Source organism: Sceloporus undulatus, chromosome 5, assembly GCF_019175285.1.
Source record: "Sceloporus undulatus isolate JIND9_A2432 ecotype Alabama chromosome 5, SceUnd_v1.1, whole genome shotgun sequence".
Classification (NCBI taxonomy): Eukaryota; Metazoa; Chordata; class Lepidosauria; order Squamata; family Phrynosomatidae; genus Sceloporus; species Sceloporus undulatus.
Genome location: NC_056526.1, coordinates 39528756 through 39555055, shown reverse-complemented (window position 1 = coordinate 39555055; position 26300 = coordinate 39528756). Strand labels below are relative to the sequence as shown.

The 26300-nt window shown below is 42.6% G+C and overlaps 1 protein-coding gene across 2 annotated transcripts in view; it reads left to right on the top strand.

Annotated features, from left to right (window-relative positions):
• The first annotated feature begins 788 nt into the window (after positions 1-788).
• Positions 789-26300, top strand: part of TCF20 (transcription factor 20) — a 181490-nt gene continuing 155978 nt past the window's right edge. The window contains exon 1 of one of the 2 annotated variants that reach the window (XM_042467735.1): positions 789-805. The gene's annotated coding sequence lies outside the window, so the exon portion shown is untranslated. Of the gene's footprint in view, positions 806-13884; positions 13955-26300 lie in introns of those variants that run through there. The other variant, XM_042467734.1, reaches the window with a different exon arrangement.

Genomic DNA, 26300 nt, shown 5'->3' with positions numbered 1-26300 from the left:
TTCTCCATGTTCTGTTCTTACAGTTGCCTCTTGTACTGATTACAGATTTCTTATCAAAACTATCAGATGTGTTGACATTCCCATGTCTTTAAGGGTGTTCCATAGCCTTTCATGATCAAAGGCTTTGCTATAATCTATAAAGCACATACTGATGTTCTTTTGGAATTCCCTGGTACGCTCCATTAGTCATCATATGTTTGCAATGTGGTCTCTAGTGCCTCTTCCTTTCCTGAACTATACTTGGACCTTTGGAATTTCTCTTTACATATGTGGTTGGAGTTTATGTTATGTGTTTTTAGGGACGGGGCCTCCAAGAGACAGATCTAGTAGCCTGTTCTCTCAGTAAGCCTGTTACTGAATAAGCTTGTTGTCTCAATAAGAGCAGCACCTCCTGTTTGGACCATGGGTCATCAGTGGATAAGGAACTAGGGCTACATTTGCTGTTGGGCAGCCAACCCCTTTCTCAGGGTGCTCTAGGTTGCACAATTGCAGTGTGTATGCTCAGGGGTCACAATAGCCAAAGCTTAATTTAGGCAGGGTGGGATGAGTGCATCATGTAACAAAACTATGCAACGTTGAAGGCTTCAGTATAAAAGATATTCAAACCCATTGGAAACCCAACTGGTTTTCACTAGTACAAGTACCTAGTTTCATCTTGTGTTATTTTTAAAAGTAAAATAAACAACTTTTAAATTGTTTTTATCCATGTGTCTCATGTAATTTATTTTTCTTTTTTAGTGTCTTCTCTAATTCTGCTTTCACAATGATCTTCAAAAGATTTCCTCCTTCTTTACAGAGGATAAAGGTATGAAAATATTTGTGTGGGGTATGCTTACCATACAAAGTGTATATAAGATTTATTCCTATATTTTTAGAATGTGCTGGGAAGAAAGATATATATTTACTATGAGTTTTAAGAGGCACTTGTGTATATAAATAAGGTTGCCAGAATGAAAACTGGAGACAGCTTCTGTACTTTTAATGGTTGTATAGAAGAGGAAATTTCAGCTGGTATTTCTTTTTACCTGGTTGCATGACATGCAACACCTACTAATGTGTCCTCTTCTACACAACCATTAAAGGTACAGGAGCCCTTTCTGGTTTTTAGTCTGGTAACCCTACATGTAAACATGTCAGTTATATGTATGGCAAACATGTCTTCCATCTCATGTTCACAGTAAGTAAATCTTCCATGGTGCTAAGGTTGAAAGCAGTTCTTATTGTTCTTTCATGCTATGGTAAATGTATATTTGCCTCTATATAATGTGTGAATCAGCACATATTACAGATTACTGAAGAAGTGGAAATCTTAAGACTCTTTTATTAAAATATTTATAAGTCATACATATTAAATAGTAGAGCAAATATGAAAGAAGCAGCTTTAAAAAGCAGTTGAAATTAATTTTTTCTCCTTTTACTTAATCTTCCAATCTTTTTTGAAGTCACCATTTTAGTCACCCTTCTTCAGTTATATTCCGTTAACCTAGACAAGACCTGAGTGGATCAAAGCAGAAAGCACAGTATTTTAGAACAGACCTCAGGCTCCTCAAAGACCTACTTTTTTTAACAGCACATGCTAAGGCACAAATACAACAAATCTCCCTCTCTTCTCACCTTGTCGATAAAGATTTCAAAATCCCATGTTTTGCATCTTGTATAGCAAAACTAAAATGGAAAAAACTAAAATGTATCTAGATCTGCTGTTCATATAACTTTGTGGTCAAGCTTTATTTTTGGGTCTGCCTCTGAAGTTTGAGCTCCTGCTTTAGTTTGAAGGAATGAGGGAAAGGTTTTGGAGTAATGCCTGAGAACCAATATAAAGATTCATATGGAATTTGTTTGCAAAGAACCTGAAGTTGATATCATGTTAAGGAGCTCTGGCCTTATTTATGTTACTTCTGCTACAGAAAGAAAAGGGTGCATGTTGGGAAACAGAGTGACAAGTCACTTTTGAAAGTCTGGAGATACCTAGTCTATTTCATTTGCTAATCTAATAATATTCCATATCCAGTTTTCCCCCTTGTTTTCCATTTCTTCACTGATACCATTTCTCTCCAGCCCTATTTTCCTATCCTGTAAGTAGCACTGAGGGGTCTGGGGAGCCACGGTCCATACATTGCATGCAACAGGTCAGAATGGCTGCTACCAAACCAGGTAGCTACTTACTACAGTTGTGCCCCTACCTAAATTTGGATGACCTAAAAATGGTACTGCACAGGCTGGTAACCTCAAGGCTGGACGGCATTGGGCTACCTCTGTACCAAGTTTGGAAACTTCAGATAGTTCAAAACATGGCAGCCAGATTGATTACTGGGACATCCAGGAGTGATCACATTACACCAGTATTAAAATCACTCCACTGGTTGCCAATTAGTTTCAGGGCAAGGTACAAAGTGTTAGTTATTACCTTTAATACATGGTTTGGGTCCAGGTTACCTGCAAGATCACCTCCTCCCAAATAACCTCCTCCCAAATAATTCAAAAAGGACATTGAGAAACTGGAGCGTGTCCAAAGGAGGGCGACTAAAATGGTAAAAGGTCTGGAAAACTTGCCCTATGAGGAACGACTCAGGGAGCTGGGGATGTTTAGCCTGGAGAAGAGAAAGTTAAGAGGTGATATGATAGCCCTGTTCAAATATTTAAAGGGATGTCATATTGAGGAGGGAGCAAGCTTGTTTTCTGCTGCTCCAGAGACTAGGACCCGGAGCAATGGATGCAAACTGCAGGAGAAAAGATTCCACCTCAACATTAGGAGGAACTTCCTGACAGTAAGGGCTGTCCGACTGTGGAACACACTCCCTCGGAGTGTAGTGGAGTTTCCTTCCTTGGAGGTCTTCAAGCAGAGGCTGGATAGCCATCTGTCGGGGATGCTTTGATTGTGATTTCCTGCATGGCAGGGGGTTGGACTGGATGGCCCTTGTGGTCTCTTCCAACTCTACAATTCTATGATTCTATGATTCTAACCCACCTGTACACTCAGGTCCTCTGGTGGATATTTACTTCAGTCAGCTAAAACTAGGTTGGCAATGGTCAGCCAGAGGACTTTTCTTCAGTTGCCCCTAGATTGTGGAATGACCTGCTGGAAGAGATTTGACATGTGAATATGCTGTCTGAATTCAAAACAGCATTAAAGACCAATCTCTTTCTGCCAGGCTTATCCAGACGATCTTTAAATTGTGAATTTTAAATGATGTATTTTAAATATGGATTGTTTTAATATGTGTATTTCTTGCTCTTATAAATTGTATGCATGTCCTTTTAAATTGATGTGCATTTTAATTCATGTGTTTTAACTGATGTAGAGTGTCTGTTGATTGTTCCCCACTTTGCTGCATGGGGAGAAGTGGTTAAGAAATAAATAAATAAATAAATAAATAATAATAATAATAATAATAATAGATTCAAAGCTAATGAAACTAAATATCTGGCTTTGCGATCTCTAAAGGACCAGATCCAAGTAAAAGTAACATGGCAGAATTTAATAAAGTCTGTCCTCATCTGGCTTATTAAATCATAAAGAATATTTTTTTTATAAATTGTATAAACACAAGACTCAATTTTCTATGCATGAAATGCACTTTCATGCCCTAAAATTGGGGTTTCTATGCATAATTAGCCTAGATGTCATGGCCAGCCAAGAGCAGCTCGAGGAGGAGGAGGAGGAGCCTCCTCCAGAGCAAGAGCTAACTGAGGCTACACCAGGTAGTAATCCTGCTCTGCCAGGTCCCAGCTATGATCCCCCAGCCCCAGAGGAGGAGGCCCAACCAGGTCCTAGTGCTAGTGAGAGGCCTCCTGTGGTGCAACAGCCTAGTGGTGACTCTGGGGAGGAAGGTTGCCTGGATGTGCCTACTTACAAACAGAGAAGTGCTGAGAGTGCTTGCAGGCGCAGATCCAAGAGGATCGCAGAGAGGCAATTAGCCAACCAGCCTCAGGTGGCATGGGGGAGAGTTTCCCTTACTTAAGCTGTAGAGAGGCCCCCACTCAGTGTCAGAGTTTATTGCATGATCCCTTGGTGTGATTGCTGCTGGTACTGGTTCCTTGTATCTTGACTCCTTGTTGCTTTGACCTTGGACTGGACCCTTGTTATCTTCTGGCTGCTTTGACCTTGGACTGCTTTGACTACTCTGACTCCTGGTATCCTGACTTTGGCTTGGCTTTTGGACTGCTCTGACTTCTGGTATCCTGACTTTGGCTTGGCTTTTCGAACTGCTCTCACGCTTTTTCCTTGCACGGTCTGTGTCTTGCTTCGAGTTGCTGGGCAAAGCCATTCTTATCGGCATGTGTCTGTGTGTACTGGCTGCAGTCCAGGACACTAATAGCCAAAACAGCCCTTTCACTTGCCTCAATTCAATTCCTGTGAATAGGGCTGCTACCACACTGCAGAATTAATGTGGTCTGACATCTCTTTAACTGTCATAGCTCTATCCTATGGAATCCTGGAATTTGTAGTTTGTTGTGGCAGCAGAGCTCTCTGATAGAGAAGGCTAAACATCTCACAAATGACAAATCCCAGAGTTCCATAGCATTAAACCAGCGTCATACTGCATTAATCCTGCCGTGTAGATGCCGCCTAGGATATCATTCTGAGACACCGAACTGTAAACAAAAAAGAAATTAATGAATAATAATAATAATATCTAACTCCTTAACCCTGGAATATGTGTCTTTGTTGTTTTGCTGAAGAAATTACTAGGGTTTCCCTTTTGGTTTTTTATTTTTCTTAAACTTATTGTATCTTTGGAACATGAAATTTTAAGACCTGTATAAAGATAGTTTTTCAACACTGTGGGCCTGTGGGAACATCTTGTTGCTTTTTGTGAGATCTAGGCAGCCTGTGTACTGTGATGTGATGGCATACTGTGTGCTTCATGGTGTCTTATTACCAGCACTGAGCCATGGACCTTTATTTCCTGAAGTAAGAATCTGTCATGCACTGATAGTTAATGGCAGCCTATTTGGAATATAATATTTGGTCGATTACATACAGTTCTATGCCCTTCTTTGCAGAAGTCACTGTTAACTGTGAAGGTGGAAGCACTTTTGCAAAAAGCATTGTAAATCAGTTTTGAAATTAAAAATAAATGAAAATAAAACGGGCAAGTCATTAGGAGAAGAATGATTTAACTTTGCAAACTGAATTCTCAAGGACCCCAGCCCCCTGGAGACTGTGAAATGCTGTCAAGATAGGCATTAGTACAGAAATAATAGTGCCATAGTTATGATTTTGAGATCAAGAAGTGAGTGGTATTTATGATTCACTGCACACACAGAGAGCAACAGGAGTGAAGATAATGCAGTAAGACATGACAGAAGCCTACCCAAATTCCTTGCCAATGTAAACAAGTTTTTTGTTTTTGTTTTTTGGATTAGGTAATAACACCAAAGAGGCTCAGAAACAGCCTTGGGTGCCCCTGATCATCGAAGAAGCTATTCCTGAGAACGAGTAATGACCATTTGGTAGTAAACTAGTCTGTAATGCTCATTTGCTGAAATCTGACTAGCTCATTCTGTTTTTCTTGAAATTCTCCAGTCTTGTTATATTTTGGACAGTAATAAATTGTGGATAGATGCACTAGCAATGTAAAAAATTAAGAAAACTGTTATTTCAGTTTTAGGGCTTTTTAAGTCAGTTGAACTTCATGTCTTGTACAGATAATGAAATCTTTAAGGAAAGTATTTATTAAATTGCTGTTAAGGCCTACCTTTTGAGGGGTGATTTTACTTTTCAGATGAATTTGATGCATATAAATTAACTTTGCTGAAATAATCACTCTCTTTTCTGTTGCTATGGCAATGTGTCCCTCCTCCACTGCTGCACAAGCTTATTGTAGTTCATCTCATCATCTGCAAGTCCCTGGTCCTTATATATTATTGTTTTCTGATCCTCCCAAGGCAATTTTCTCACATTGATTTTTAACATAGTAAAGTGTCTACTATGTGACTTTTATTTGTTCATTTTGGCATCCTATTCCATACATGAAATTAGCTATGCAGCAGTCAAAAAAAGAGTCAAATTAACCTAAAGTCTATGGACTCTATACTTAGTTAGTAAAGGGTCTTGCCAACTCATTCTGAAATTCAGTAAAGGAGAATATAGTACTAAGCAGACCACTAAGCTGGAGATAAATATATAGACATGCCAGAAAGCTTGAATAACCCAGAATGGTGTGTATAATTTTAAACAAATAAAATAATATATTCAGGAAAAAAAAGTAGAGAAAATAACATCAGGCATGTGTATAAATAAACAGCACACTGAACAGCACACGGTTTGAGCAAATAATCAGGGAGTTGAATCCTATGTTCAAATGATGCACACAAAAGGAAAAGTATACTACCACCACACCAGTGGAAAAGCCACTATATCTTACAGGGATTCAGATGAGGGGAAGGGAGCACAAAAAAATCCCTTAATCATGTAAAAACAAAAACATTGGCATGCTTCCAGAGTTCCTTCTTACACTGCCAAAGCCCACAGGTCAGACTGATGTTAGACTTGATAGTAGGGACTCCCACAATAACAAGGATATGGTTTTGCACCACAACATAAGCAATATGCAAATAGCCATAGAACACATGCATACACCCAGTGTACCAGTTCCAAATGGCTGTAGCACACTCCTCCAATCTACTAGCTCATAGCCAGTAATGACATAAGAACTGCCAGTCCACAAGCACCCCTATAGACAATTACTGTATTGAAATCCTATTATCTTTGACAGAATCCCATTTGAGAGCAGAACAAAGGGAAGGGGAATCCACACTATATGGTACCCAGATAATGCATGGTGAGGATGCCTACAAAGAATACACACATCTCTTTAGCATCACATCTCACTCATATTGTCTCATTCACCTTCTCTTTCTACTAGCTTAGTGTAGACTAGCACTAGTGCCATCAGGAGAAAAGATTATGTGGCAGCAGGTGGTGCTACACAGCAAATAGGAAACAAGTTGTGATGTTGCAGGGAGTGGCAGCTTATTAGGGAAAGCATGTTTCTAGCAGGATCTATGGAAGAAGACATAGTTGAAAGCACTTGATCTAGATACACATTGGATACAGTCCACAGACAGGTGTATTTTGCCAGAAGGAATGGCAGATACTGCTACCATTAGAGTTGGTGCTTTTCCTGATTGTTTTGTCTTTTAGACACATTTGTTCATTTGTGGCAGGAAGAGGACAGTTGTCTGAAATCATCCTCTCTTTGAAAGGCTGCCCAGTCCAAGTCTAATGTAAAGACAGAGAAATGGAGATCAGGGTCATGGGCACTCAGGGACAGATATATTGCTGCAACTTGTAGATCTACACCTTTCTGTATAAATTGTTGTAGTTGTTATTAATTGCCATCATGTTGGCTTTGACTTATTTGCGACTCTGTGAATAAGGGACCTTCAAGACTTCCTGTCATCAGCAGGCCTGTTCAGAACCTGCAAACTCAGAGCTGTGGCTTCCTTGATTGAATCTATCCATCTGTATAGTCATCCTCTTTTCCTACCACCTCCCACTTTACAAAGTATTATTGACTTTTCATATGCGTATAAAATTAACATATAAATTTTTTCAATAAATATGTGCCCTCTTTTTTCATTCTGCATTTTCAGGTTGCTTTTTTTAAACAGTGCATAATAGGCCACTCTACTTTGGCACTGCATAAGCAGGCTATGGATAAACACAGCATTGTAAGGAAGGGTCGTTCTTACCTCAACCCTTGGTTTTCTCTATTCCCAACCCTGCTTGTTTTGTTGTCTGGTAAGCTTCTGCAGAAGAGGAGGAGGAGGTTGAGCATTTTTTCCCCCTTGCTCCCTACCCCCAGTTGCTGTGGTGACAATTCCTTGATGACTGTCTCTGTGAACTTCTTCTCTCCTTTAAGATGTCCATAGAGGGGTGAAGAAACAAGGTGAATTGAAAATGAGGTCAAGCAACTGTGGAGCACCTATGGATGATAATGTCTCACTGTCTAGTTTATGATTCAGTACTTTAGGGCTGCCTGTGTATGTTGTTTCAGAATAAACTGTTATACAGAGGATGAATGTCTCAACCACCTTGACATGTGGTATTTTTTTAAATTATAGTTTCTTGATCATCTGCATTATATAGGATTCATATTATGGATCAGCAATGTTGAGATGTCAGCTGAGGCCCACTACTGAAAAGGTGATTTACTGTCAGTCCCTGGAGCCTCCTGGCTTGTTCCAGTTCCTCTTTGTTAGTTTCTTTTTGTTCACCTATACTTTCTGAAATAGTTAGCAATGAGGGAAGAAAAGAGAATGAACAAATAGTATACAATGGGACCTTAATATTCATGGGGGATCCATTCCGGACCCCTCTGCGGATACCAAAATCCACGGATGCTCAAGCCTGCGTTGTCCCCAATGGCGGCACTTACACGCGGCCACACCACCATTAGGGACAATGGGGACTCTCCCAAATGTCAGGGTGCAATGTTCACTCACCGCCATTGCGGAAAACGCGGGCTTGCCATCTGTGGATGCTCAAATCCACAGACAGCAATTCTGTGGATAACAAGGTCCCACTGTAATGGCATTCTCACCTCCCTGAAAGCTGGTGCTATTTGGGCCCAGGATGCAAGAGAGGGCCTTCTCAGTGGCTGCCCCTAGTCTCTGGAACTCCTTTCCCAGGGAAGCAAGAATGACCTTGTTGGCTTTTTTAAAAAATTGGGACAGGGTTTTAAAACAAAGTTTTTAAAGAATGGGCTGGGGGGCTTTAATGTTTTAACAATTTTTAAAAAGAGCTTTTATCTTTTAAATTTGCATTTTATTCTTTTATTGTGTGATTTGTTTTTAATATTGTAATAGTTTGATTCTATTCACTTTTTGTATGTTTTTAATTGTATTGCTCTTTTAAATTGTGAGCACCTTTGAATTTTGGGGGGAAAGCAGGATAGAAATAAATGAAAACCAAGCACAATTCCTGGTAATTTCAGGGAGCTTTAGTTCCAGGTAAGTGTACATTTAGGATTGCATTGTGGTTGTTGTTGTTAACAGTTTTCAAAGGTTTCCAATCATATATAAACAATGACAAGATTTATTTTCTATAGGCTAAACATTCTGGTTCCTTCAACCTTTAAAGGCTTTTCTTCTGGGCATTTTGTATCTCCTCTGCCTTGTTTCTAACCTGTCAAGTTGAAAAACTGCCCCCTTTTACTCCAGAGTAATCAATCTGGAACAAGTACACCCCCTTGGTTCTGTTCTCAACAATCACTAATCATCACTAATCCCATGAACTGGGTACGTGAGAAGATTAAATTCTCTGCTACCCTGATTTTATGTACAAAAGATGGTTAAAGTCTGCCAAGGGGTAACTAATCAGAATTAATGGGGGATCTTGAGTGTGCAGCCTGAGAGCAGCAAGATGCATTTCAAGCCTTTTCTCCTGGCCAGGTTCCAGTTGGGATCATTACTTTCCTTCTGCTTGAAATTCTCCTGGAGAATCTACAACCTTCCCTGCTTTGTAGGTGAAATTCAGGTGACAGGTTGAGGAGGAATGTCTTCTGAATGCCCTGCCTGGGATAAAAGGGTGGTTTAGACATCTAAAGAGCCAGCATGGTTTGAGCCTAGTTGTTTGAGCATAGGACTAGGAGGTTATTCAGACGGAGAAAATAATCCAGGTAGAATCTAGGTTGAATCTTTGTTGTTCACGTGCATTTTGAATGAAACTGATTAATGTTTTTTTGGGGGGGCTGTAACCACCATTTAACCCAGAATAATCAATGTCAGATTTTCTCCCAATTTTTTAAAAAAAAGATTTGGATTCTCGGAAGTGTTAATAACTGATGCGAATAGACTCAGGATAGTCGAAGGCTTTCATGGCCGGCATCTATAGTTTTTGGTGGGTTCTTCGGGCTATGTGGCCATGTTCCAGAAAAGTTTCTTCCTGACGTTTCACCAGCATCTCTGGCTGGCATCTTGATGCCAGCCACAGATGCTGGTGAAACGTCAGGAAGAAACTTTTCTGGAACATGGACACATAGCCTGAAGAACCCACAAAAAACTGCAGACTCAGGATAAACCAGAATTAAACTCTGCATGCCTTGAATGTCCTTTGAATACATTCGCATCATCGACTCCATCTTTTTTCAAGTGCTGACACATGTGAGCAACCAAACTTGCAGAGATGCACATAGATGTGGTTTCATAGTATGAACAACAAAACCAGAATGTGAGATTATTCGCATAGTCGTGCTGAAAACAACAATGTGTGAATGACCCCTAGGAGTCTGGAGACCAGGACTTGAATCCCAACTGGGTCATGGAAACCCACTGGGCGACCATGGGCAAGTCACACTCTCAGAGGACTTTTTCACACAGGGGAAATTGGAAGGTTAAACTGGTCACAATGCAGGGTCACCCAGGGCATTAGTGATAATTTCGCAATTGCTTTTCAGATGCCGTCACACACAAACTGGTAAGAATCCAGAGAGGAAGCAAATCTGGGAATACAAATTTTTGCAAAAACACCGTATTGTGAATGTCCCGTTAATTCACAAATTTGCTCTATGTAATTGTAGCAATCTGAAAACCATGTCCCCGATTCTCCCTGTTCCCAGATTTCCCAGGATTCCTTGCTGTGCCAAGGAGAGGGAGACAGCCTTGTTCTTAAAGGGATATACACACAACACACACCTTTCTTTCCCTTGTGCAGCTGCTCTCCTCTTCCTGCAGCAGGGAACAACTGGTGGGAGAGCAAGAGAGAGGACGTTTTGGAATTCCTCCTGTACAGGAGGGAGAAATGGCAGATATGACCTGCAAAAGGAGGGCTTCTGGGAGTTTCAGCCCTTGCTGGAATCAGGCAGGTTTATGGAGCAGCCACCTCCTCTCTCTCTCTCTCTCTCTCTTGTGTGTGTGTGTGTGTTTGTGTGTTTTAAGGGAGTTTGCAAAGGGAAACAGCTGGGGCAAAGAGGATTTTCCTTGCCGTTTCCCTTTCCTCTCTGGAGCATGTGTGGGTATGCACTTGTGGAAATGACAGTTTGGAGCATGCACAAAAAAGTTATTTCCATGCTACAACGGGGTTTTGTCCTCATCCGTCTGAAACCCAAATTCACATTCGACCTACTTCCTTCCCTAAGTAATGTACTTTTAATCCCTTGTTGTTCTCTGTGTGTGATAAGCACTAGCGAATTGGCTTGCTTTTCTGGGATGCCAACACTTTAACCATTTTGGGGATGGAAGCACATAGGTGTGAAAAGGTCCTCACTCTGTTAGAGGAGGGCAATGGCCAACCCCCCTCTGAAGAAATTTGCCAAGAAAACCCATGGTAGGGTCACCTTACGGTCGCCATAAGTCAGAAACGAATTGAAGGCACACAACACACACAGAGGTTCACCTTAGGGTCGCCATAAGTTGTAAACAACTTGAAGGCACACACACGCACACACACACAGGTTTGCCTTAGGATTGCCATGAATCAGATACGACTAGAAGGCACTGAAAACACACACAGGTTTGCCTTAGGGTCGCTGTAAGTTGGAAATTACTTGAAGGCACAGAACACACATGCAGAAGTTTGCCTTAGGATTGCCATAAGTCGGAAATGAGAGCACACCACACACACACACACACACACACACACGTGTACAGATTTGCCTTAGGATTGCCATAAGTTAGAAACGACTTGAAGGCACACAACACACAGGTTTGCCTTAGAGTCACCATAAGTTGCAAACAACTTGAAGGCAAAAAGCAAGCACAAAAAGGTTTGCCTTAAGGTTGCCATAAGTGGGAAACCACTTGAAGGCACACAACACATACAAAAAGGTTTGCTTTAGGGTTGCCAGAAGTTGGAAATCACTTGAAGGCATGCAACACATGTGGAGAAAAATTTGCCGTAGGTTCTCCATAAGTAGTAAACGACTTGAAGGCATACAACACACACACAGGTTTGCCTTAGGGTCGCCATAAGTAGTAAATGACTTGAAGGCACACAACACGCACACACACAGAGGTTTGCCTTAGGGTTGCCATAAGTAGTAAACAACTTGAAGGCAGACAACATACACACAGAGGTTTGTCTTAGGGTCACTGTACTTTGTAAATGACTTGAAGGCACACACAACACACACACACACACTATGATTCTACAGGCTTGCCTTAGGGTAACAATAAATTGTAGATGATTTGAAGGCACACACCACACACAGGTTTGTCTTAGGATCACCATAAGGCACACACCACACACAAGTTTGCCTTAGGGTTGCCGTAAGTCCGAAACGACTTGAAGATACACAACATGCCCACACACGTTTGCCTTAGTACAGGGACGTAGCCAAGATTTTGGGAAGGGGGGAGTCCAGACTAAGTGCCACCATTATAATGGGGCTTGGGTGCAGTAGTGTAGCGGCACACACCATTCATTTTATCTAATGGAAGGGGGAGTCCGGACCCCAAAGACCCCCCCTTGGCTACATCCCTGCTTAATATTGCCTCAAGTCATAAAAGGCACACAAGCGCCACCAAACTAGACGTGTAAACGCGGCCTTCAATATCCACCTGGCTTTATAATGTTTCCTCCAAGCCGGGGCTTCCCTCAAACCTCTCTCCTGTACTATGTGTGTGTGTATTTGAAAGATCTGTGTGTGAGGGGAAGTGTGGCTGATGTGTCTCCCTCCCTGTTCCCCTTCCCTCAGAATAAGAAGAATGTGCCTTGGCTGGGAGCCAGGGCTCTGGGGTGGAAGTATAAATCGACCCATCTGGGAGGCTGGGGGAGATAAACGTTGGCCGTCTTCATTAGTGGCTCCCCTGAGGAAGGCCTGCCTGCCAGGCACTGTGAATGAGGCCAGCTGGGGAAGGAGGAAGGGAGGCTTGGTGGGCCTTTATCACTCCCTTCAGAGCCGCCTCCTGAGCAGAGTGATAGCAGCGGCGGAGGGCATAGAATGCAAGGCAGCTTCAGAGCACAACGCAGGCCACCTCCTGATTGGCCCGAGAGGCATTTGGCTGCTCGCCTCTCCTCCAATCAGCGGCCGGCCAGCGGTTTGGACTCTTTGGCATGCTAATTGCAAGAAGGAGAAGATGAAGGAAAAAGATGGAGAGGCAATTGGCCCTGTGGCAGAGTGATGCCCTGCCATGACAAACAAGGCAGAGTAATTACACTCCCAGCACCTTCATTAGAAGGGTTTCTGTGTGTGTGTGTGTTCAGGGTAACCAGAAAGGGATCACTCTTCTCAGACCTCCCCCCCCACTTTAAAATCCAGGTAATGCCCCTTCCATGCTCCTTGCCTACTTAACCCCTTCCCTACTACATTCTCTCCCTCTTTTCCCTGGTGTTTCTATTCTATTCTATTCTATTCTATTCTACTGCATGCATGTTCTCTCTCTTTTCCCTGGTGTTTCTATTCTATTCTGTTCTCTTGCATGCATTTTCTCTCTCTTTCCCATGCTGTTTCTAGTCCATTCTGTTTTGTTTTGTTCTATTTTACTGCAGGCATTTTCTTTCTCTGGCATTTTCTCGCTCTTTCTCCTAGTGTTTCTATTCTATTTTGTTCTATTCTATTCTATTGCATGCATTTTCTCTCTCTTTCCTTTGATGTTTCTATTCTATTCTATTTTCTCCCTCTTTCCCCTGGTGTCTTTTTATTTTATTTTATTTTATTTTTTTGCAGGCATGCAAGGGCCTGTTTTCTCCACACACTTCTGCATGCCATTTTGCTTGATTTTAGCCCAGATTGCGCTCTCTTGTCTGGAGGTGGATAGCATTCCAGGGTGGGAAGGTGTCTCCCCCCTTTTTTTTCTTTCCCCCTTTTGTCTTGAAGTCTTGAAGAAACATATTTCTTGGTACAGCCCTTGACAGATTGAATTGTGATGGAGCTGCTACCGGTGCAATCCAGTTAAAGCTAGTCGCTCCTCCCCTCCCTTCTCCTCCTCCCCTTATTTCTACATGCAGTGGAAGGATGCAGATATGACAGCTCTGGATCTTGGAGTTCTTTATTCATAAATACAGGTATGACACTCACTGCCTGTCTGAACTCTGATCTCAAGGGATGGCAGAGAGGGAAGCTGGTTTGTCCCTTCCCCTTCCCTTTTTATTGGTCCATCCTGGGCTTTCAAGCAGAGGGATTAATGAGTGCCTTAAATGCAATGCAATGCCTTGTAGCAATGGGACACAGAACTGCTTGAGATAAGTAGAGATGGGATACACTGGGACCTTTGTTTTGTCTCCCTGTCGCGTGACCGAAAGGTCTGTGGGTAGATGCACCCAGAAAGAAACTGGATGCTGTGTTGCTGACACAATGCAGGAATTTGTGCAGAGTTTCAGAGTATTCCCTGTTTTTTCACAACTGCCTGGCACTCTCTGGAACTAGGCACTTGGAACAGGTGCTGTGGCTTCCTTGGCTGAAAGGAGCGTCTCACCAGCCAGGGAAATTGTAGCTCTGGCTCTGAATGCCTGCCTTTTCCCTGTGGAGTGAGGCCTGAGTGATTTCCTTCCAGGCAGCTGATCTGAGAGAGTCCTCCTGTTCCTGTTCTCTTTCATTCCTGTTTCTCTGTGGGTAATTGGAGTCAAAATGAGCATGGAATGGTTAAACAACTTCCAGCGTTTCTTTTATTCTTCCCAGATCCTGGGTCAGAGGTTTATGCTTGTGAATGGAAGACACTGATTCCATCTCGAGAAGCTGTGCCAGAAAAATATATAATGCCTCTCACTGTGTGTGTGTAACCTAGACTGGTGCGCTATTCATGTATGTGTTCTGCAGAGAGTGACAAGATGCTTCGCTCATTTCGCAGGAGTTTTTAATTTCATTGACTTCCTTTCGTAATAAATACCTCACATTTCTAAAGTGCCTTAAATTGTGGGTCTCTCTCTTGCCACATGCACTGATTCAAAAATTGTTTCAGTGTTTTACCTTGGAAGAGTGAAAAGGGAAGTCATCTGTGCTTTGGACCATAATTTTGGTCATAATTTTGTGAGCCAGGATAGTGTAGGGGTTTGAGTGATGGACTATCACACTGGAGGTCAGGTTTTGAATCCATGTTCTGCCATGGAAACCCACTGGGTGACCTTGAGCAAGTCACACTCTCTCAGCCTCAGAGGAAGGCAAAGGCAAATCTCCACTGAACAAATCTTGCCTAGATTTGCCATAAACTGGAAACAACTTGAAGGCATAGAAAGGCAGCAGCAACAACATAATTTTGTATTATCCATTTATATGAATAGTTCTTTCTGTTTTATACTTGCAGTAGCTATAGCCTTTGAACCAAGCAATTTTTAAAATTATGTTGAGGCCCACATAATCTAATATACACCCAATTTGTACATATTGTAGTAAGAATTCTTAGTGCTTTTTAAATGTATGTTTTGTGCACTTAAATCTCATGTTTATTAATGCTTACAGCACACTTGTAAGGTAGGCCAGTATTAATGTTGTCCAGTAAGGACATTAATTTGAAAGGCTGTAGTTTGGTTCTTGTCATCCAGAGAGTTTGTGGCTGAGTTGAGATATGAATCAGGATTTTCAACCCATTTCCCCAAACCACAAAAAGCACATTTTCCTAAATTTCCCTTAGAGCAAGTAAGGCAAAACCCTTTATTTTTTAAAAAGTAGTCATTTGTGAAGTGCAGTGTATTTTGAGGAAGCAAGTCCCAGTTGTCTACACCTTGTACTACTGCAGCAAGAATTGGCCTGCAAAGCAAAGAAGACTAAATGAACAGACAACAAATTTCCCATTTCCCATCTGATTCTTTATCCAAAGCCTATTTCTCTTGGAATTTCTTTTTAAAAATGCTTCATGTGTTTTGTTATCTTTATCAGTTTTCTTTTATTATTACAATATACAGTAATATTAGTTAATTCCAAGGGAGAAAGAATTTAAATCAGCTAGGTAGGGCGGTGGTGTCTCCCTTACTACTGGGTGGCCTTTCTGTTTTCTGCACTGAATAATCAACTAAAACGTAGTCTTTTCCCAGTAACTAAACTTTGACTCTCTTTACCCTGGGATTTTCATTGGGATCCATTTGAGAATAATACACAAAAGAAGAGATTACAAGATACAGAGAAAGTGAAAATGTAAAAGGGGTTTTGGTGGAGTAAATGAGAAACCGGTTTTCCCGAAATGTCCTGCAGCTGTTTTCTTTTCTCCGAAGTTCAAGACAGTGAGGGAAGAGTAAACCACAGAATGCATTTTTGTGTTTCATTTTTTGATCATTTTACTGCAGGCTTTTAACTTAAACCTAAAAGGCAACTGAAGTTAAACATCAGTGTTGAAGTCCCACACCCCCGTTAATGTAAATTAAGAGGAATCTCCTTTCTTGTAGTTTGAATCCATTGCTCCATGTCCTAGTCTCTAGGGCAGCAGAAAACAAGCTTGTTCCATCTTCACTATGACACTCTTTCAAATGTTTACACATGGCTATCTTGTCACTTCTTAACCTTCTCTTCTCCAGGCTGGTTAAATTTTCCTAGCTTCCTATGCTACTTCCCATAGGTCATGGATTACAGAATTTGTTACCATTTTGGTCACCCTCCTTTTGAATTGTAGTGTACAGAACTAGTTTCCAAGTGAGGTCTGAGCAAAGCAGGATAGTGTTCCCTTTTAGTCCTATTGAGGCAACCTAGAATCTCATTGGCTTTTTTAGGCCTCATTCCCACTTACAAATAAACTGGTGTGCGATCTGAATCGATGGATCGATTTGACATTGGAGCATGGTTCACACTACATTTGCCCCATTTGTATTTTCTTGCTGCAAAATAAAATAAATAACCCACTTGTGGTTCACATTGACAAATGAATTGATTCAAAATGGACCTGCTCCAGCCGGCCAAAGGGAAAATTTAAATTGATTCTGATCCGCATCTGGTTCATACTTGCGCAGAATCAATTTATCCAGAAGGACGCAGATTAAATAGGTCTAGCGCATGCCCCCCCCCTCTCTGAATCGCTTCAGCGAATCGATTCAGATGGGAACCAGGGTCATTTGAACCAGTTCAAACTGATTTTGAGATCCAGTTTAAAAGGTAGTGGGAATCAGGCCTTAGCTGCCACATCATACTGTTGACTCATGTTCAGCTTGTGATCTACTAAGACTCCTAAATCCCTTTTGCATGTACTGTTATCAAGCCAGGTGTCACCCATCCTGTATCTGTACATTTCATTCTTACTGCTAAAGTGTAGTACTTTACATTTCTCCCTGTTGAAATGCATTTTGTTAGTCTTGGCCCAGCTTTTTAATCTGTTAAAGTCTTTTAAAAATTCTAATCCTGTCCTCTGAAGTATTAGCTACCCCTCCTAATTTGGTGACATCTGCAAATTTGATAAGCATGCCCATATTATTTCATCTAAGGACTTTTTCACACGGGGAAAATTGGATGGTTAAAAGTGGGGCCAATGCAGGGTCATCCAGGGCATTAGGGACAAGTTCGCAGCTGCTTTCCACATGATGCTGCACGCAGTCCAGACAGAATCCAGGGAGAATGTGTAGTGAATCAAGAAATAAGCAAATTCGCAAAACTACCGTATTTGCATGTCCATTTTGCTTGTGAATTCACACCCTTCACGTAATGGCAACCATCTGAAAACCAAGCCTGCAAATATCTCCTGTTTCTAGATTTCCCTTGCTGTAGGCAGAATGCTTTCTTCTTAAAGGGATACCATTTAAAGGGATATTTGGCCCAGTACCATCAGGGGCTAGCCCGAAGAAGGAGGCTCCTCCTTCCCTAACTGTCATCTTTCTGCCTCTGAGGGAGAGAGAAGGCTGGCCCAGTTCCATCAGGGGCTAGCCTGAAGAAAGAGGCTCCTCCCTCCCTAACTGTCATCTTTCGGCCTCTGAGGGAGAGAGAAGGCTGGCCACATCAGGGGCTAGCCCGAAGAGAAGAGGCTCCTCCCTCCCTAATGTCATCTTTCGGCCTCTGAGGGAGAGAGAGGCTGGCCCGTGTCCATCAGGGGCTGGCCCGAAGAAGGAGGCTCCTCCCTCCCTAACTGTCATCTTTCGGCCTCTGGGGAGAGAGTAGGCTGGCCCGTACCATCAGGGGTGCGCCCGAAGAAGGAGGCTCCTCCCTCCCTAACGTCATCTTTCGCCTCTGAGGGAGAGAGAAGGCTGGCCCAGTACCATCAGGGGCTGCCCGAAGAAAGGCCCTCCCTCCCTCCCTGTCATCTTTCGGCCTCTGAGAGAGAGAAGGCTGGCCCAGTTCCATCAGGGCTGCCTGAAGACAGAGGCTCCTCCCTCCCTAACTGTCATCGTTCGGCCTCTGAGGGAGAGAGTAGGCTGGCCCAGTACCATCAGGCTGAGCCTGAAGAAGGAGGCTCCTCCCTCCCTAACTGTCATCTTTTGGCGTCTGAGGGAGAGAGAAGGCTGGCCAGTTCCATCAGGGGCTGGCCTGAAGAAGAAGAGCCCTCCCTCCGGTCCATCTGCCTTGGTCCAGGCCTCAGAGGGAGAGAAGAATGCGTGAGACCTGATTCCCTCCCCCCCCCTCACCAATCCCTCTCCTTCTGTGTCGTGTCTTTTAGATTGTAAGCCTGTGGGCAGGGAACTGTCTGTTTCCCGTATATTGTAATCTCTCGGATTCAGTGAGTTGGGCGGTATATAATAAAACCTATATTATTATTATTATTATTATTCACACACACTCCCCTCTTTCTCTTGCCAGCTGCTTTCTCCTTCCTTCTGCAGCCTCTAATTAAGGGAACAGCTGGTGAGAGAAGGCATAAGGAGATGACTTTTGGCATTCCTCCAGGACAGGAGGGAAAAATGGAGGACATGTCCTGGAAAAGGAGGGCATTGGGGGGTATCAGCCCTCGTGGAATCAGGCAGGCCCCCTTTTTTCTCACTCTCTCTTGTGGGTGTGGGTCTTTGTGTGTGGTTTTACGGAGTTTGCAAAGGGAAGCCTCATTCTGCCATGTAACACAGTTTCTGGGCCTTCTGGGGCAAAGAGGATTCCCCCTGGTTTCCCCTCCCCATCTGGGGCATATGGGGGGCACTTGTAGAGATGACAGTTTGGAGCATGCACAGAAAAGGTATTTCTAAGCTGGCAACGAAGGGTTGTCCTCCTCCGTTTGATAGCCAAATTCTCATTGGACCCTAGGTAATGTGCCTTTAACCCCTTGTTGTGCTCTTGTGTGTGATAACCATTAGCAAATGTGCTTGCTTTTCTGGGATGCCACCACTTTAACCATTTTTGGGATGGAAGCGCATAGTCTGCACATGAAAAAGTCCCAAGTCATTGCTAAAGATGTTGAATAGCACTGGGCCCAGGACAAACCTTGTAGCACCCTACTAGTCACTTCTCTCCAGGATGAAGAGGGACCATTGGTGAACACCCTTTTGGTGTCGGTTGTCAACCAATTACAAATTCACCTAGTAGCAGCATTGTTTAATCCACATTTTACTAGCTTGTCTGCAAAAATATTATTACTGTCAGTATCAGCTTTCTTAAAATCTAAAATGCTTGTCCGACTACGCTTGGCTTCCTCTTTCTGCTGTACAGTAGAACAAACTCCAGGAGAACATGATTACCTCTACCTAAGGATCCTACCATAGCCATCATATTAACCACATCATCACTGTTGGTTAAGGTCAGTTGTAAAATAGCTAATCCCCTTGTTGCCTCTTTCACCTTCTGGACAATGAAATTATCTGCAAGATATGTGAGGAATTCATTGGACCTTATATTCTTGACACAAAATATGACCCATTGAAGACAGTGGGGCTTATTTTGGAATAGACTGGCAGAGGACTAGGTTGCATATGATTCATTTAAATGTGGAATTTGAAAATTTTGGATCTGAGAGTTGCTAGTTGGAATTGGAAGAATTGAAAGGGTATCCCCCATTTTAAAAAATTATCACTTACTTTCAGCACAGTGTGGGAGTAATATAATTTACCTTCTTCTGCTCAGCTTTTTGGGCTGTTGTCAATAACAAATGATTTTGCTATGCCTCATTTGCATATTGTTTTTAAGCCTCTGCATCCCCTTGTTCTATTTTCCATCTCTTCCTCTCCTCCCTCATCACAAGAAATTCTTTAGATGTTAAATTCCTCCAGCCTCTTCTTCTACTTCTTTCATTTTTTGTTGTTCTGATTTCCAATGCCCAGGAGCAAAGAAAGGGAAAGAAATGAAAAAAAAATATTCTCATCCTTTTCCTTTTATACAGGAGAGAGAACTGCAGGCAGGCAATACTGTCAGCTTGGCAGCGTGAGAGTGGGGGAGAGAGATGGAGAGAGAAAGAGAGACTCCCATCTCTGAAATGTGGAGAATATGTCTGTCAATCCTGAGTGATCTGCTTACAGTGCCAAACATCATAGTTACTCTCCTGACATTGTGGACAGTGCTTCCCTTCAGAATATTGCTGTCATCGTCTGGTCCTTTTAAATGGTCAGAGACTAGGATTAGATGCAAGTCATAGAGCCTTCCTATACAACCCCCCCCCACACACACACACACACAGTACTTTTGCGTTAGTGCTGCACTCAAGATACCAGCATGATATGAAGTCTCTGCAATGGAATAGGAGCAAATAGCTTATTTGACTTTAAAACACACACACACACACACACACACGAGGGGAATACCCCAAACAAACAGCACAACCAAAAACTCCTCTTGGAAGAGGGGAAGGATGCATACCCCAGGGGAAGACTGGGGGAGGAGGCAGTCTTCAAAGTACTATTTTTAAAGAGGCAAAAGGATAATAAAATAGATATGGAATTTTTGTGAAGGTATTCATGAGTGTTTAAAATGACTATGAGTCATTCAGCATGTAAAAACAATTTAAAACATTTCCTTATAATGGCACAATCATGAGTGGCAAACAGAAGAGAATTCTGTTGGCTAAAATTGCACCATTGTGTCATAAGTGGCTTCTGATGCCAAAAGCACCACTAAGTGCAAGGTGATTTAGGATTTTTGGCTATTTAATACCAGCTTGCCAACTTCTGGGAGAGATAACGGAGTTTATCAGACAAGGGGAATTGGAAATATAATCTGATAGCAATCTAAACACAATCATGGGGTTTAACGTTATTGCATGATAACCCACTACACACAAATTCGGGCAATGGCATGCTATTTTGGGGCAATGAGGAGTCAATTCAAATGCAATGTGCATTCACATAATTGCATGAAACCTTAGGGTCGCCATAAATTGGAAATGACTTTAAGGAGTTTATCAAACAGGAGGAATTTCTCTTAAATTCGAATGAAAAGAAAGTGGGGCCAGAACGCATTCACTTAAAGTCACTAGTTTCGCGCAATTACATGAATACGCATTGCATTCAAACTGGCTCCCCACTGCCCGAAAATAGCATGCCATTGCCTGAAGTTGCGTGTGACAGTCTATCACGCAATAACGTGAAATCACATGATTGAGTTCGGACTGACTTCCCATTGCCCGAATTTGCATGTAGTGGGTTATCACGCAATAAGGTGAAGCCCCATGATTGCGTTCAGATTGCCATCGGATTATACTTACAATTTCCCTTGTCTGATAAACTCCAAAGAGAGAGTCCTTCTCTGAAATGTGGAGAATATGTCAGTCTATCCTGAGTTCTGGAAAAAGAGTGGGATACAAATAATAATAATAATAATAATAATAATAATAATAATAATAATAATTCTCATGGATACCTCTCAGTTTATGCAGCCTGAACAGGAGGACAGAATTCTAGGAAGGTGAGGCCAATTATCTGTGCATCTGACCCTCCCTCTTCTCACTGATTAAAGCAGCCAGAGGTATGTTAGATTAGTAATTGATAAATACTCCTCTAAGAGGAAGAGCCATTCATTGAAGGGTATTCCTATGGTGTCCTGTAGGTTTTGTCTTGCCCTCCTGAGGTTTAAGAACTACAGTCGGCCCTCCATATCTACAGATTCAATCATCCACGGCTTGAAAATATTCAAAAATATATATAAATTCCAAAAAGCAAGCCTTGATTTTGCCATTTGATAAAAGGGATATCATTTTAATGTGCCATTCTATTTAATTGGACATGAGCATCCATGGATTTTCATATCCACAGTGGGTTCTGGAACCAAACCCCAGCAGATACCACTGAACACGAGGAAGTAATGGGGGAGAGGGAGGGAGCATTCAAAGGTTAAGAGTTTGGTGTTATTAGTGTAGTGGTCAAATAGTCAGAGTAAGGATAGCTGAGAAGCAAAAATAAAGAATGATCACAGGGTCAACAAAGTGAACTATTATAATAATGAATGAAAAGAAGTTGAGGATGGCAATAAAAAAGGTAGAACAAGAGACCTTTTCCACAAGATCAGAAATATGAAAAGGAAATTCAAATCATGAGTGAGGATGCTACGTGATGAAGAAAGGAAAATCCTGTATAATCAAGGGGGGAGGGAAGACACCGAAGAACTCTCTAAAACAGTGATTTCCAAAGTGGGCAGTATGCCCCCTGCAGTGGGGGAAAGATCCAGGGCACATGAGGGGAAAGGGGCAGCAGTCCAAGTATTGATACTCAAGAAAGGCAAAGAAAATGAGCAGCTTTTAGGATCATGATGAGGAGTTAGAGCACATGGCAGCAAGAGAGAAGTGGTGGCAAAAAGAAGCTTTCACATTTGGGAGTCTTCTTAAGCTTTGTGAGTTTTGCTGGAACTTGGCTGGCTGGCTGCTGCTGTTCCTGCTTACTTTCATTGGACAGGTCAAAAGAAGATTTAACAGATGAAACACTATTTTTGTGTGTGGAAGCTACATCTCTGAGGAAGGAGGGGGGAAGAGTATCCAGGATCAACTCTTTGAAAGAGACCTTTGCCTCTCTCAGACTGAGAATCCTTCCTTACTGGGGGAAAAAGGTGGGACACCAGCTGCACCTCTCTCCACCCTGACAAAGCAGGATTGAGAGTCCTTCCTCTCTGGGGAGAAGCACTCTTTGCACTTGGTCACCTTGGGAGCAACAACCGAGCAGCCACTGAAACACAACCAAGAAGCTTCTCATGTGCATCAACCTTTGTTGCAAGGCTGGCACATGGGTAAGAGGATTCTTGACCACTGCTCAGCAGCTGCTTGGTTGTAGCTCCCAAGGTGACCTAGGTGCAAAGGAAGCAGTGACTTGAGTGGCTGGTCAAGCATTGACCAAGAAGCCTCTCACCCATGCTGGACTTTGCCACAAGACTGGCATGGATGAGAGGCTTCTCAGTTGTACTCAGCCAGCTGCTCAGTTGCTGCTTCCAAAGTGACCAGCTGCCTGGTTGCTGCTTGACCAGCTGCCCAAGTGCTGCTCCCTGTGCACCTGGTCACCCTGGGAGCAGTAACTAAGCAGCTCACCAGTTGGCCTTCCTTTTGCTGTAAGGTGATGTGGGTGAGAGGGAGAAGCAGGCCTGGGCCACTGCTGCTGATGTATTCACACATGAAAGAAGGAGGAGGAGGAGGAGGAGGCGATGGCAAGTTGAGGTAGATGCTGCTGGCTGCTGCACAAACAGTAGACCTAAAGAAATAGGTGTGTATAGGGTGTGTGTTCTGGGTTTGTCGCCTAGTAGGGAAGGAGATGGTTGCCCAGAAAAGTTTGGGGAACCACTGCTCTAAGAGAAATGAAAGGATAATAGATTAATTCAAGGAGCAACCTTTTGATGATGAACCCACAGTTTTAGAAAAAGAAGCAGAAGCTACTCTCAAAGTACTTGGGAGAAATAAATCACCAGCAACAGACTACATACCTATACAGCAGTTTTAAGCTACAGAGACTGATTGCATTCAAATTATAATAAAAACAGCCAACATATATGGAAAATAAAACAGTAACCCACAGACTGGAAATACTCAGTATATTCCAGTCCCCAAGAAAAGGTATGATGGAGATGTTGGGGCGTAGAGAGATGCGCTGTGTCCACTACGACCACATGCAGCGTTGATAATAATAATAATAGGATTTATTTATATGCCACCCAATCACTGGGAATCTGGGCAGCTTACAACAGAGGGGATAATAGATGGTTCCCTGCCCTCAGGCTTACAATCTAAAAAGACACGACACAAAAAGAGAAGGGAATGGTGGGGGGGGGGGGAGGGGATCAGGTCCAGCATTCTTCTCTCCTTCTGAGGCCTGGACCAAGGCAGATGGGCTGGAGGGAGGGCTCTTCTTCTTAATTGAGGCTGGGCCCGATGGCATTGGGCCTGTCCTTTCACTCCCTCCCAGGCCAGAAGATGACAGTTGGAAGGAGGGAGGGGAGGGGTCTTCCTCTTCAGGCCCGATGGATCCACGCAGGGAGGATGCCACGAGAAGGCTCTTGGAGAGACGTCTGCAAAGGCTTCAGGCAGAGAAGGAAAAATTCCTCCCTCACAGGATTCAGCCTTGAGCTCCCAGTTTGCAGAAATAACACTGCTGGACAGTAAGGCTCTCACTCAAAACAAGAGGGCTTTAATCACTTGTTCCAAGCTATTTATAGGATCGCATAGAGTACCAGGTAGCTGTCTCGATACTCACAGCTCTATATGCAAACAGACAAAGTGCTACACCAGTCACTGACCACAACAACCCAACACTGGAGATAAACATCTTCTCCCTTTTATAGGTGGTCTTCTGTGAAGTCATGTGATAGCCATGCCACCAATGAAACCTTGCTGGTCTCATCCCCAGGGCAGGTTGCATCATACAGTATCCCATGATGCACCTCTGGCTGACTTCACCTGCTGTGCATGTTGCATCAGATGTCGCATGATGCACAGCTCCCAAATGCTGACTCATGCACACCTGCCACTTGAACTGTGGTAACCTCTGCTCCAGATCCACCTAGTGGCCACATCCATGTCATTTCCAGGCCAAGTGTGCCACATGGTCCTGACAGGAGACTGCAGTAAGCACAGGACCATTGCATTGAACTCCAGAGCAAGTAATGTTCAAAATTTTACAATGAAAACTTTTAGTAGCTATGGAACTAGAAACAACAAATGTCCAAGCTGGGTTTAGAAAAGGGAGAGGTACTAGGTATCATATTGCACACAGATTGGATAATGGAGGATATCAAAGAATTTAAGAGTTATAGTAAAGTCTTTGATTGTATAGATCATGAAAACTGGATCACTCTCATAGATATGGGCATGCTGCAACATTTGATTGTCCTGATGTGTAACCTGTACTCATGACAAGAAGCCACTGTCAGGACAAAATATGGACAAACAGAATAGTTTACAGTTGGCAAGGGGGACAGACAAGGCTACATTTTATTACTCTATCTGTAATTAATAGGCCAAATATATCATACAAAAAGCTAGATTAGACTCTAAGTAAGAAGCATAAAATTGGAGGAAAGAACATCAACTATGTAAGATATGCAGATGTTACTGTATTAGTCTCAGAAATTAACAAAGACTTGGAAGAACTATTGGAGAAAGCCAGGGAAGGAAGAAAGTGCCAAGGCAGGGTTATAGTTAAAGATTAAGCAAACAAAATTATGATCACGTGTGATTTATGCAATTTCAAAGTGGATGAGGAAGACATCAAGAAAGTCAAAGACTTTCTATGCCTTGGATTAATCATTAATCAAATTCAGACTGTAATGAAGAAATCAGAAGAAGAATAGGACGTGGAAGGATGGGTATGAAGGAGCTAGATAAGATCCTCAAATATAAAGCTATATAGGAGTGCAGCGGAATCCCCTCCTTGGAAGGTTTTTAAACAGAGGTTGGATGGCTACCTGTTAGGATTGCTTTGATTGTGTATTCTTGGATGGCAGGGATTGGACTGGATGGCCCTTGTGGTCTCTTCAAACTCTGTGATTGTATATCATTGAATACCAACACATCCATGCCATTGTATTTCCAGTTTTTATATATGGTCTTGAAAGCTAGATGGTGAAGAAAGTCAGCAGGAAGAGATTCAACTCATTTAAAATGTGGTGCTGAAATGTGGTTCTACAAATATCACGTACTGCTAAAAAAAACAAATAAATGAGTCTTAGAGAAAATGCAGCCTGAACTCTCTCTAGAAGCCCAAAATGGCCAAACTGAGGCTATTGTACTTCGGCCATGTTGTGAGATGACATGACTCATTAGAAAAGACAATACAGTGTGCCCGCATCATATGCGGGTACCTTTTATGCATCTTTCAGCTTATGCTGAAAGCTTCACGATTGAAGTTGAATGGCGCGTGTGGCTGTGGTGCGTGTGCTGTGCCGCACGTCATTCATGAGCCCCATTATTTGCAATGGGGCTTGAGCATACGCACTATTTGACTTATGTGGAGGGGTCTGGAATGGATCCCTGCATAAGGCAAGGGCGCACTGTAATGCTTGGTAAATTGAAAGACAGTAGAAAAAGAGGAAAACCACATTACAGGTGGATAGACTCAGTCAAGGGAATCATGACCCTGAGTTTGCTGTTAACATTGGATGTCTTTGAGGTCTCTCATT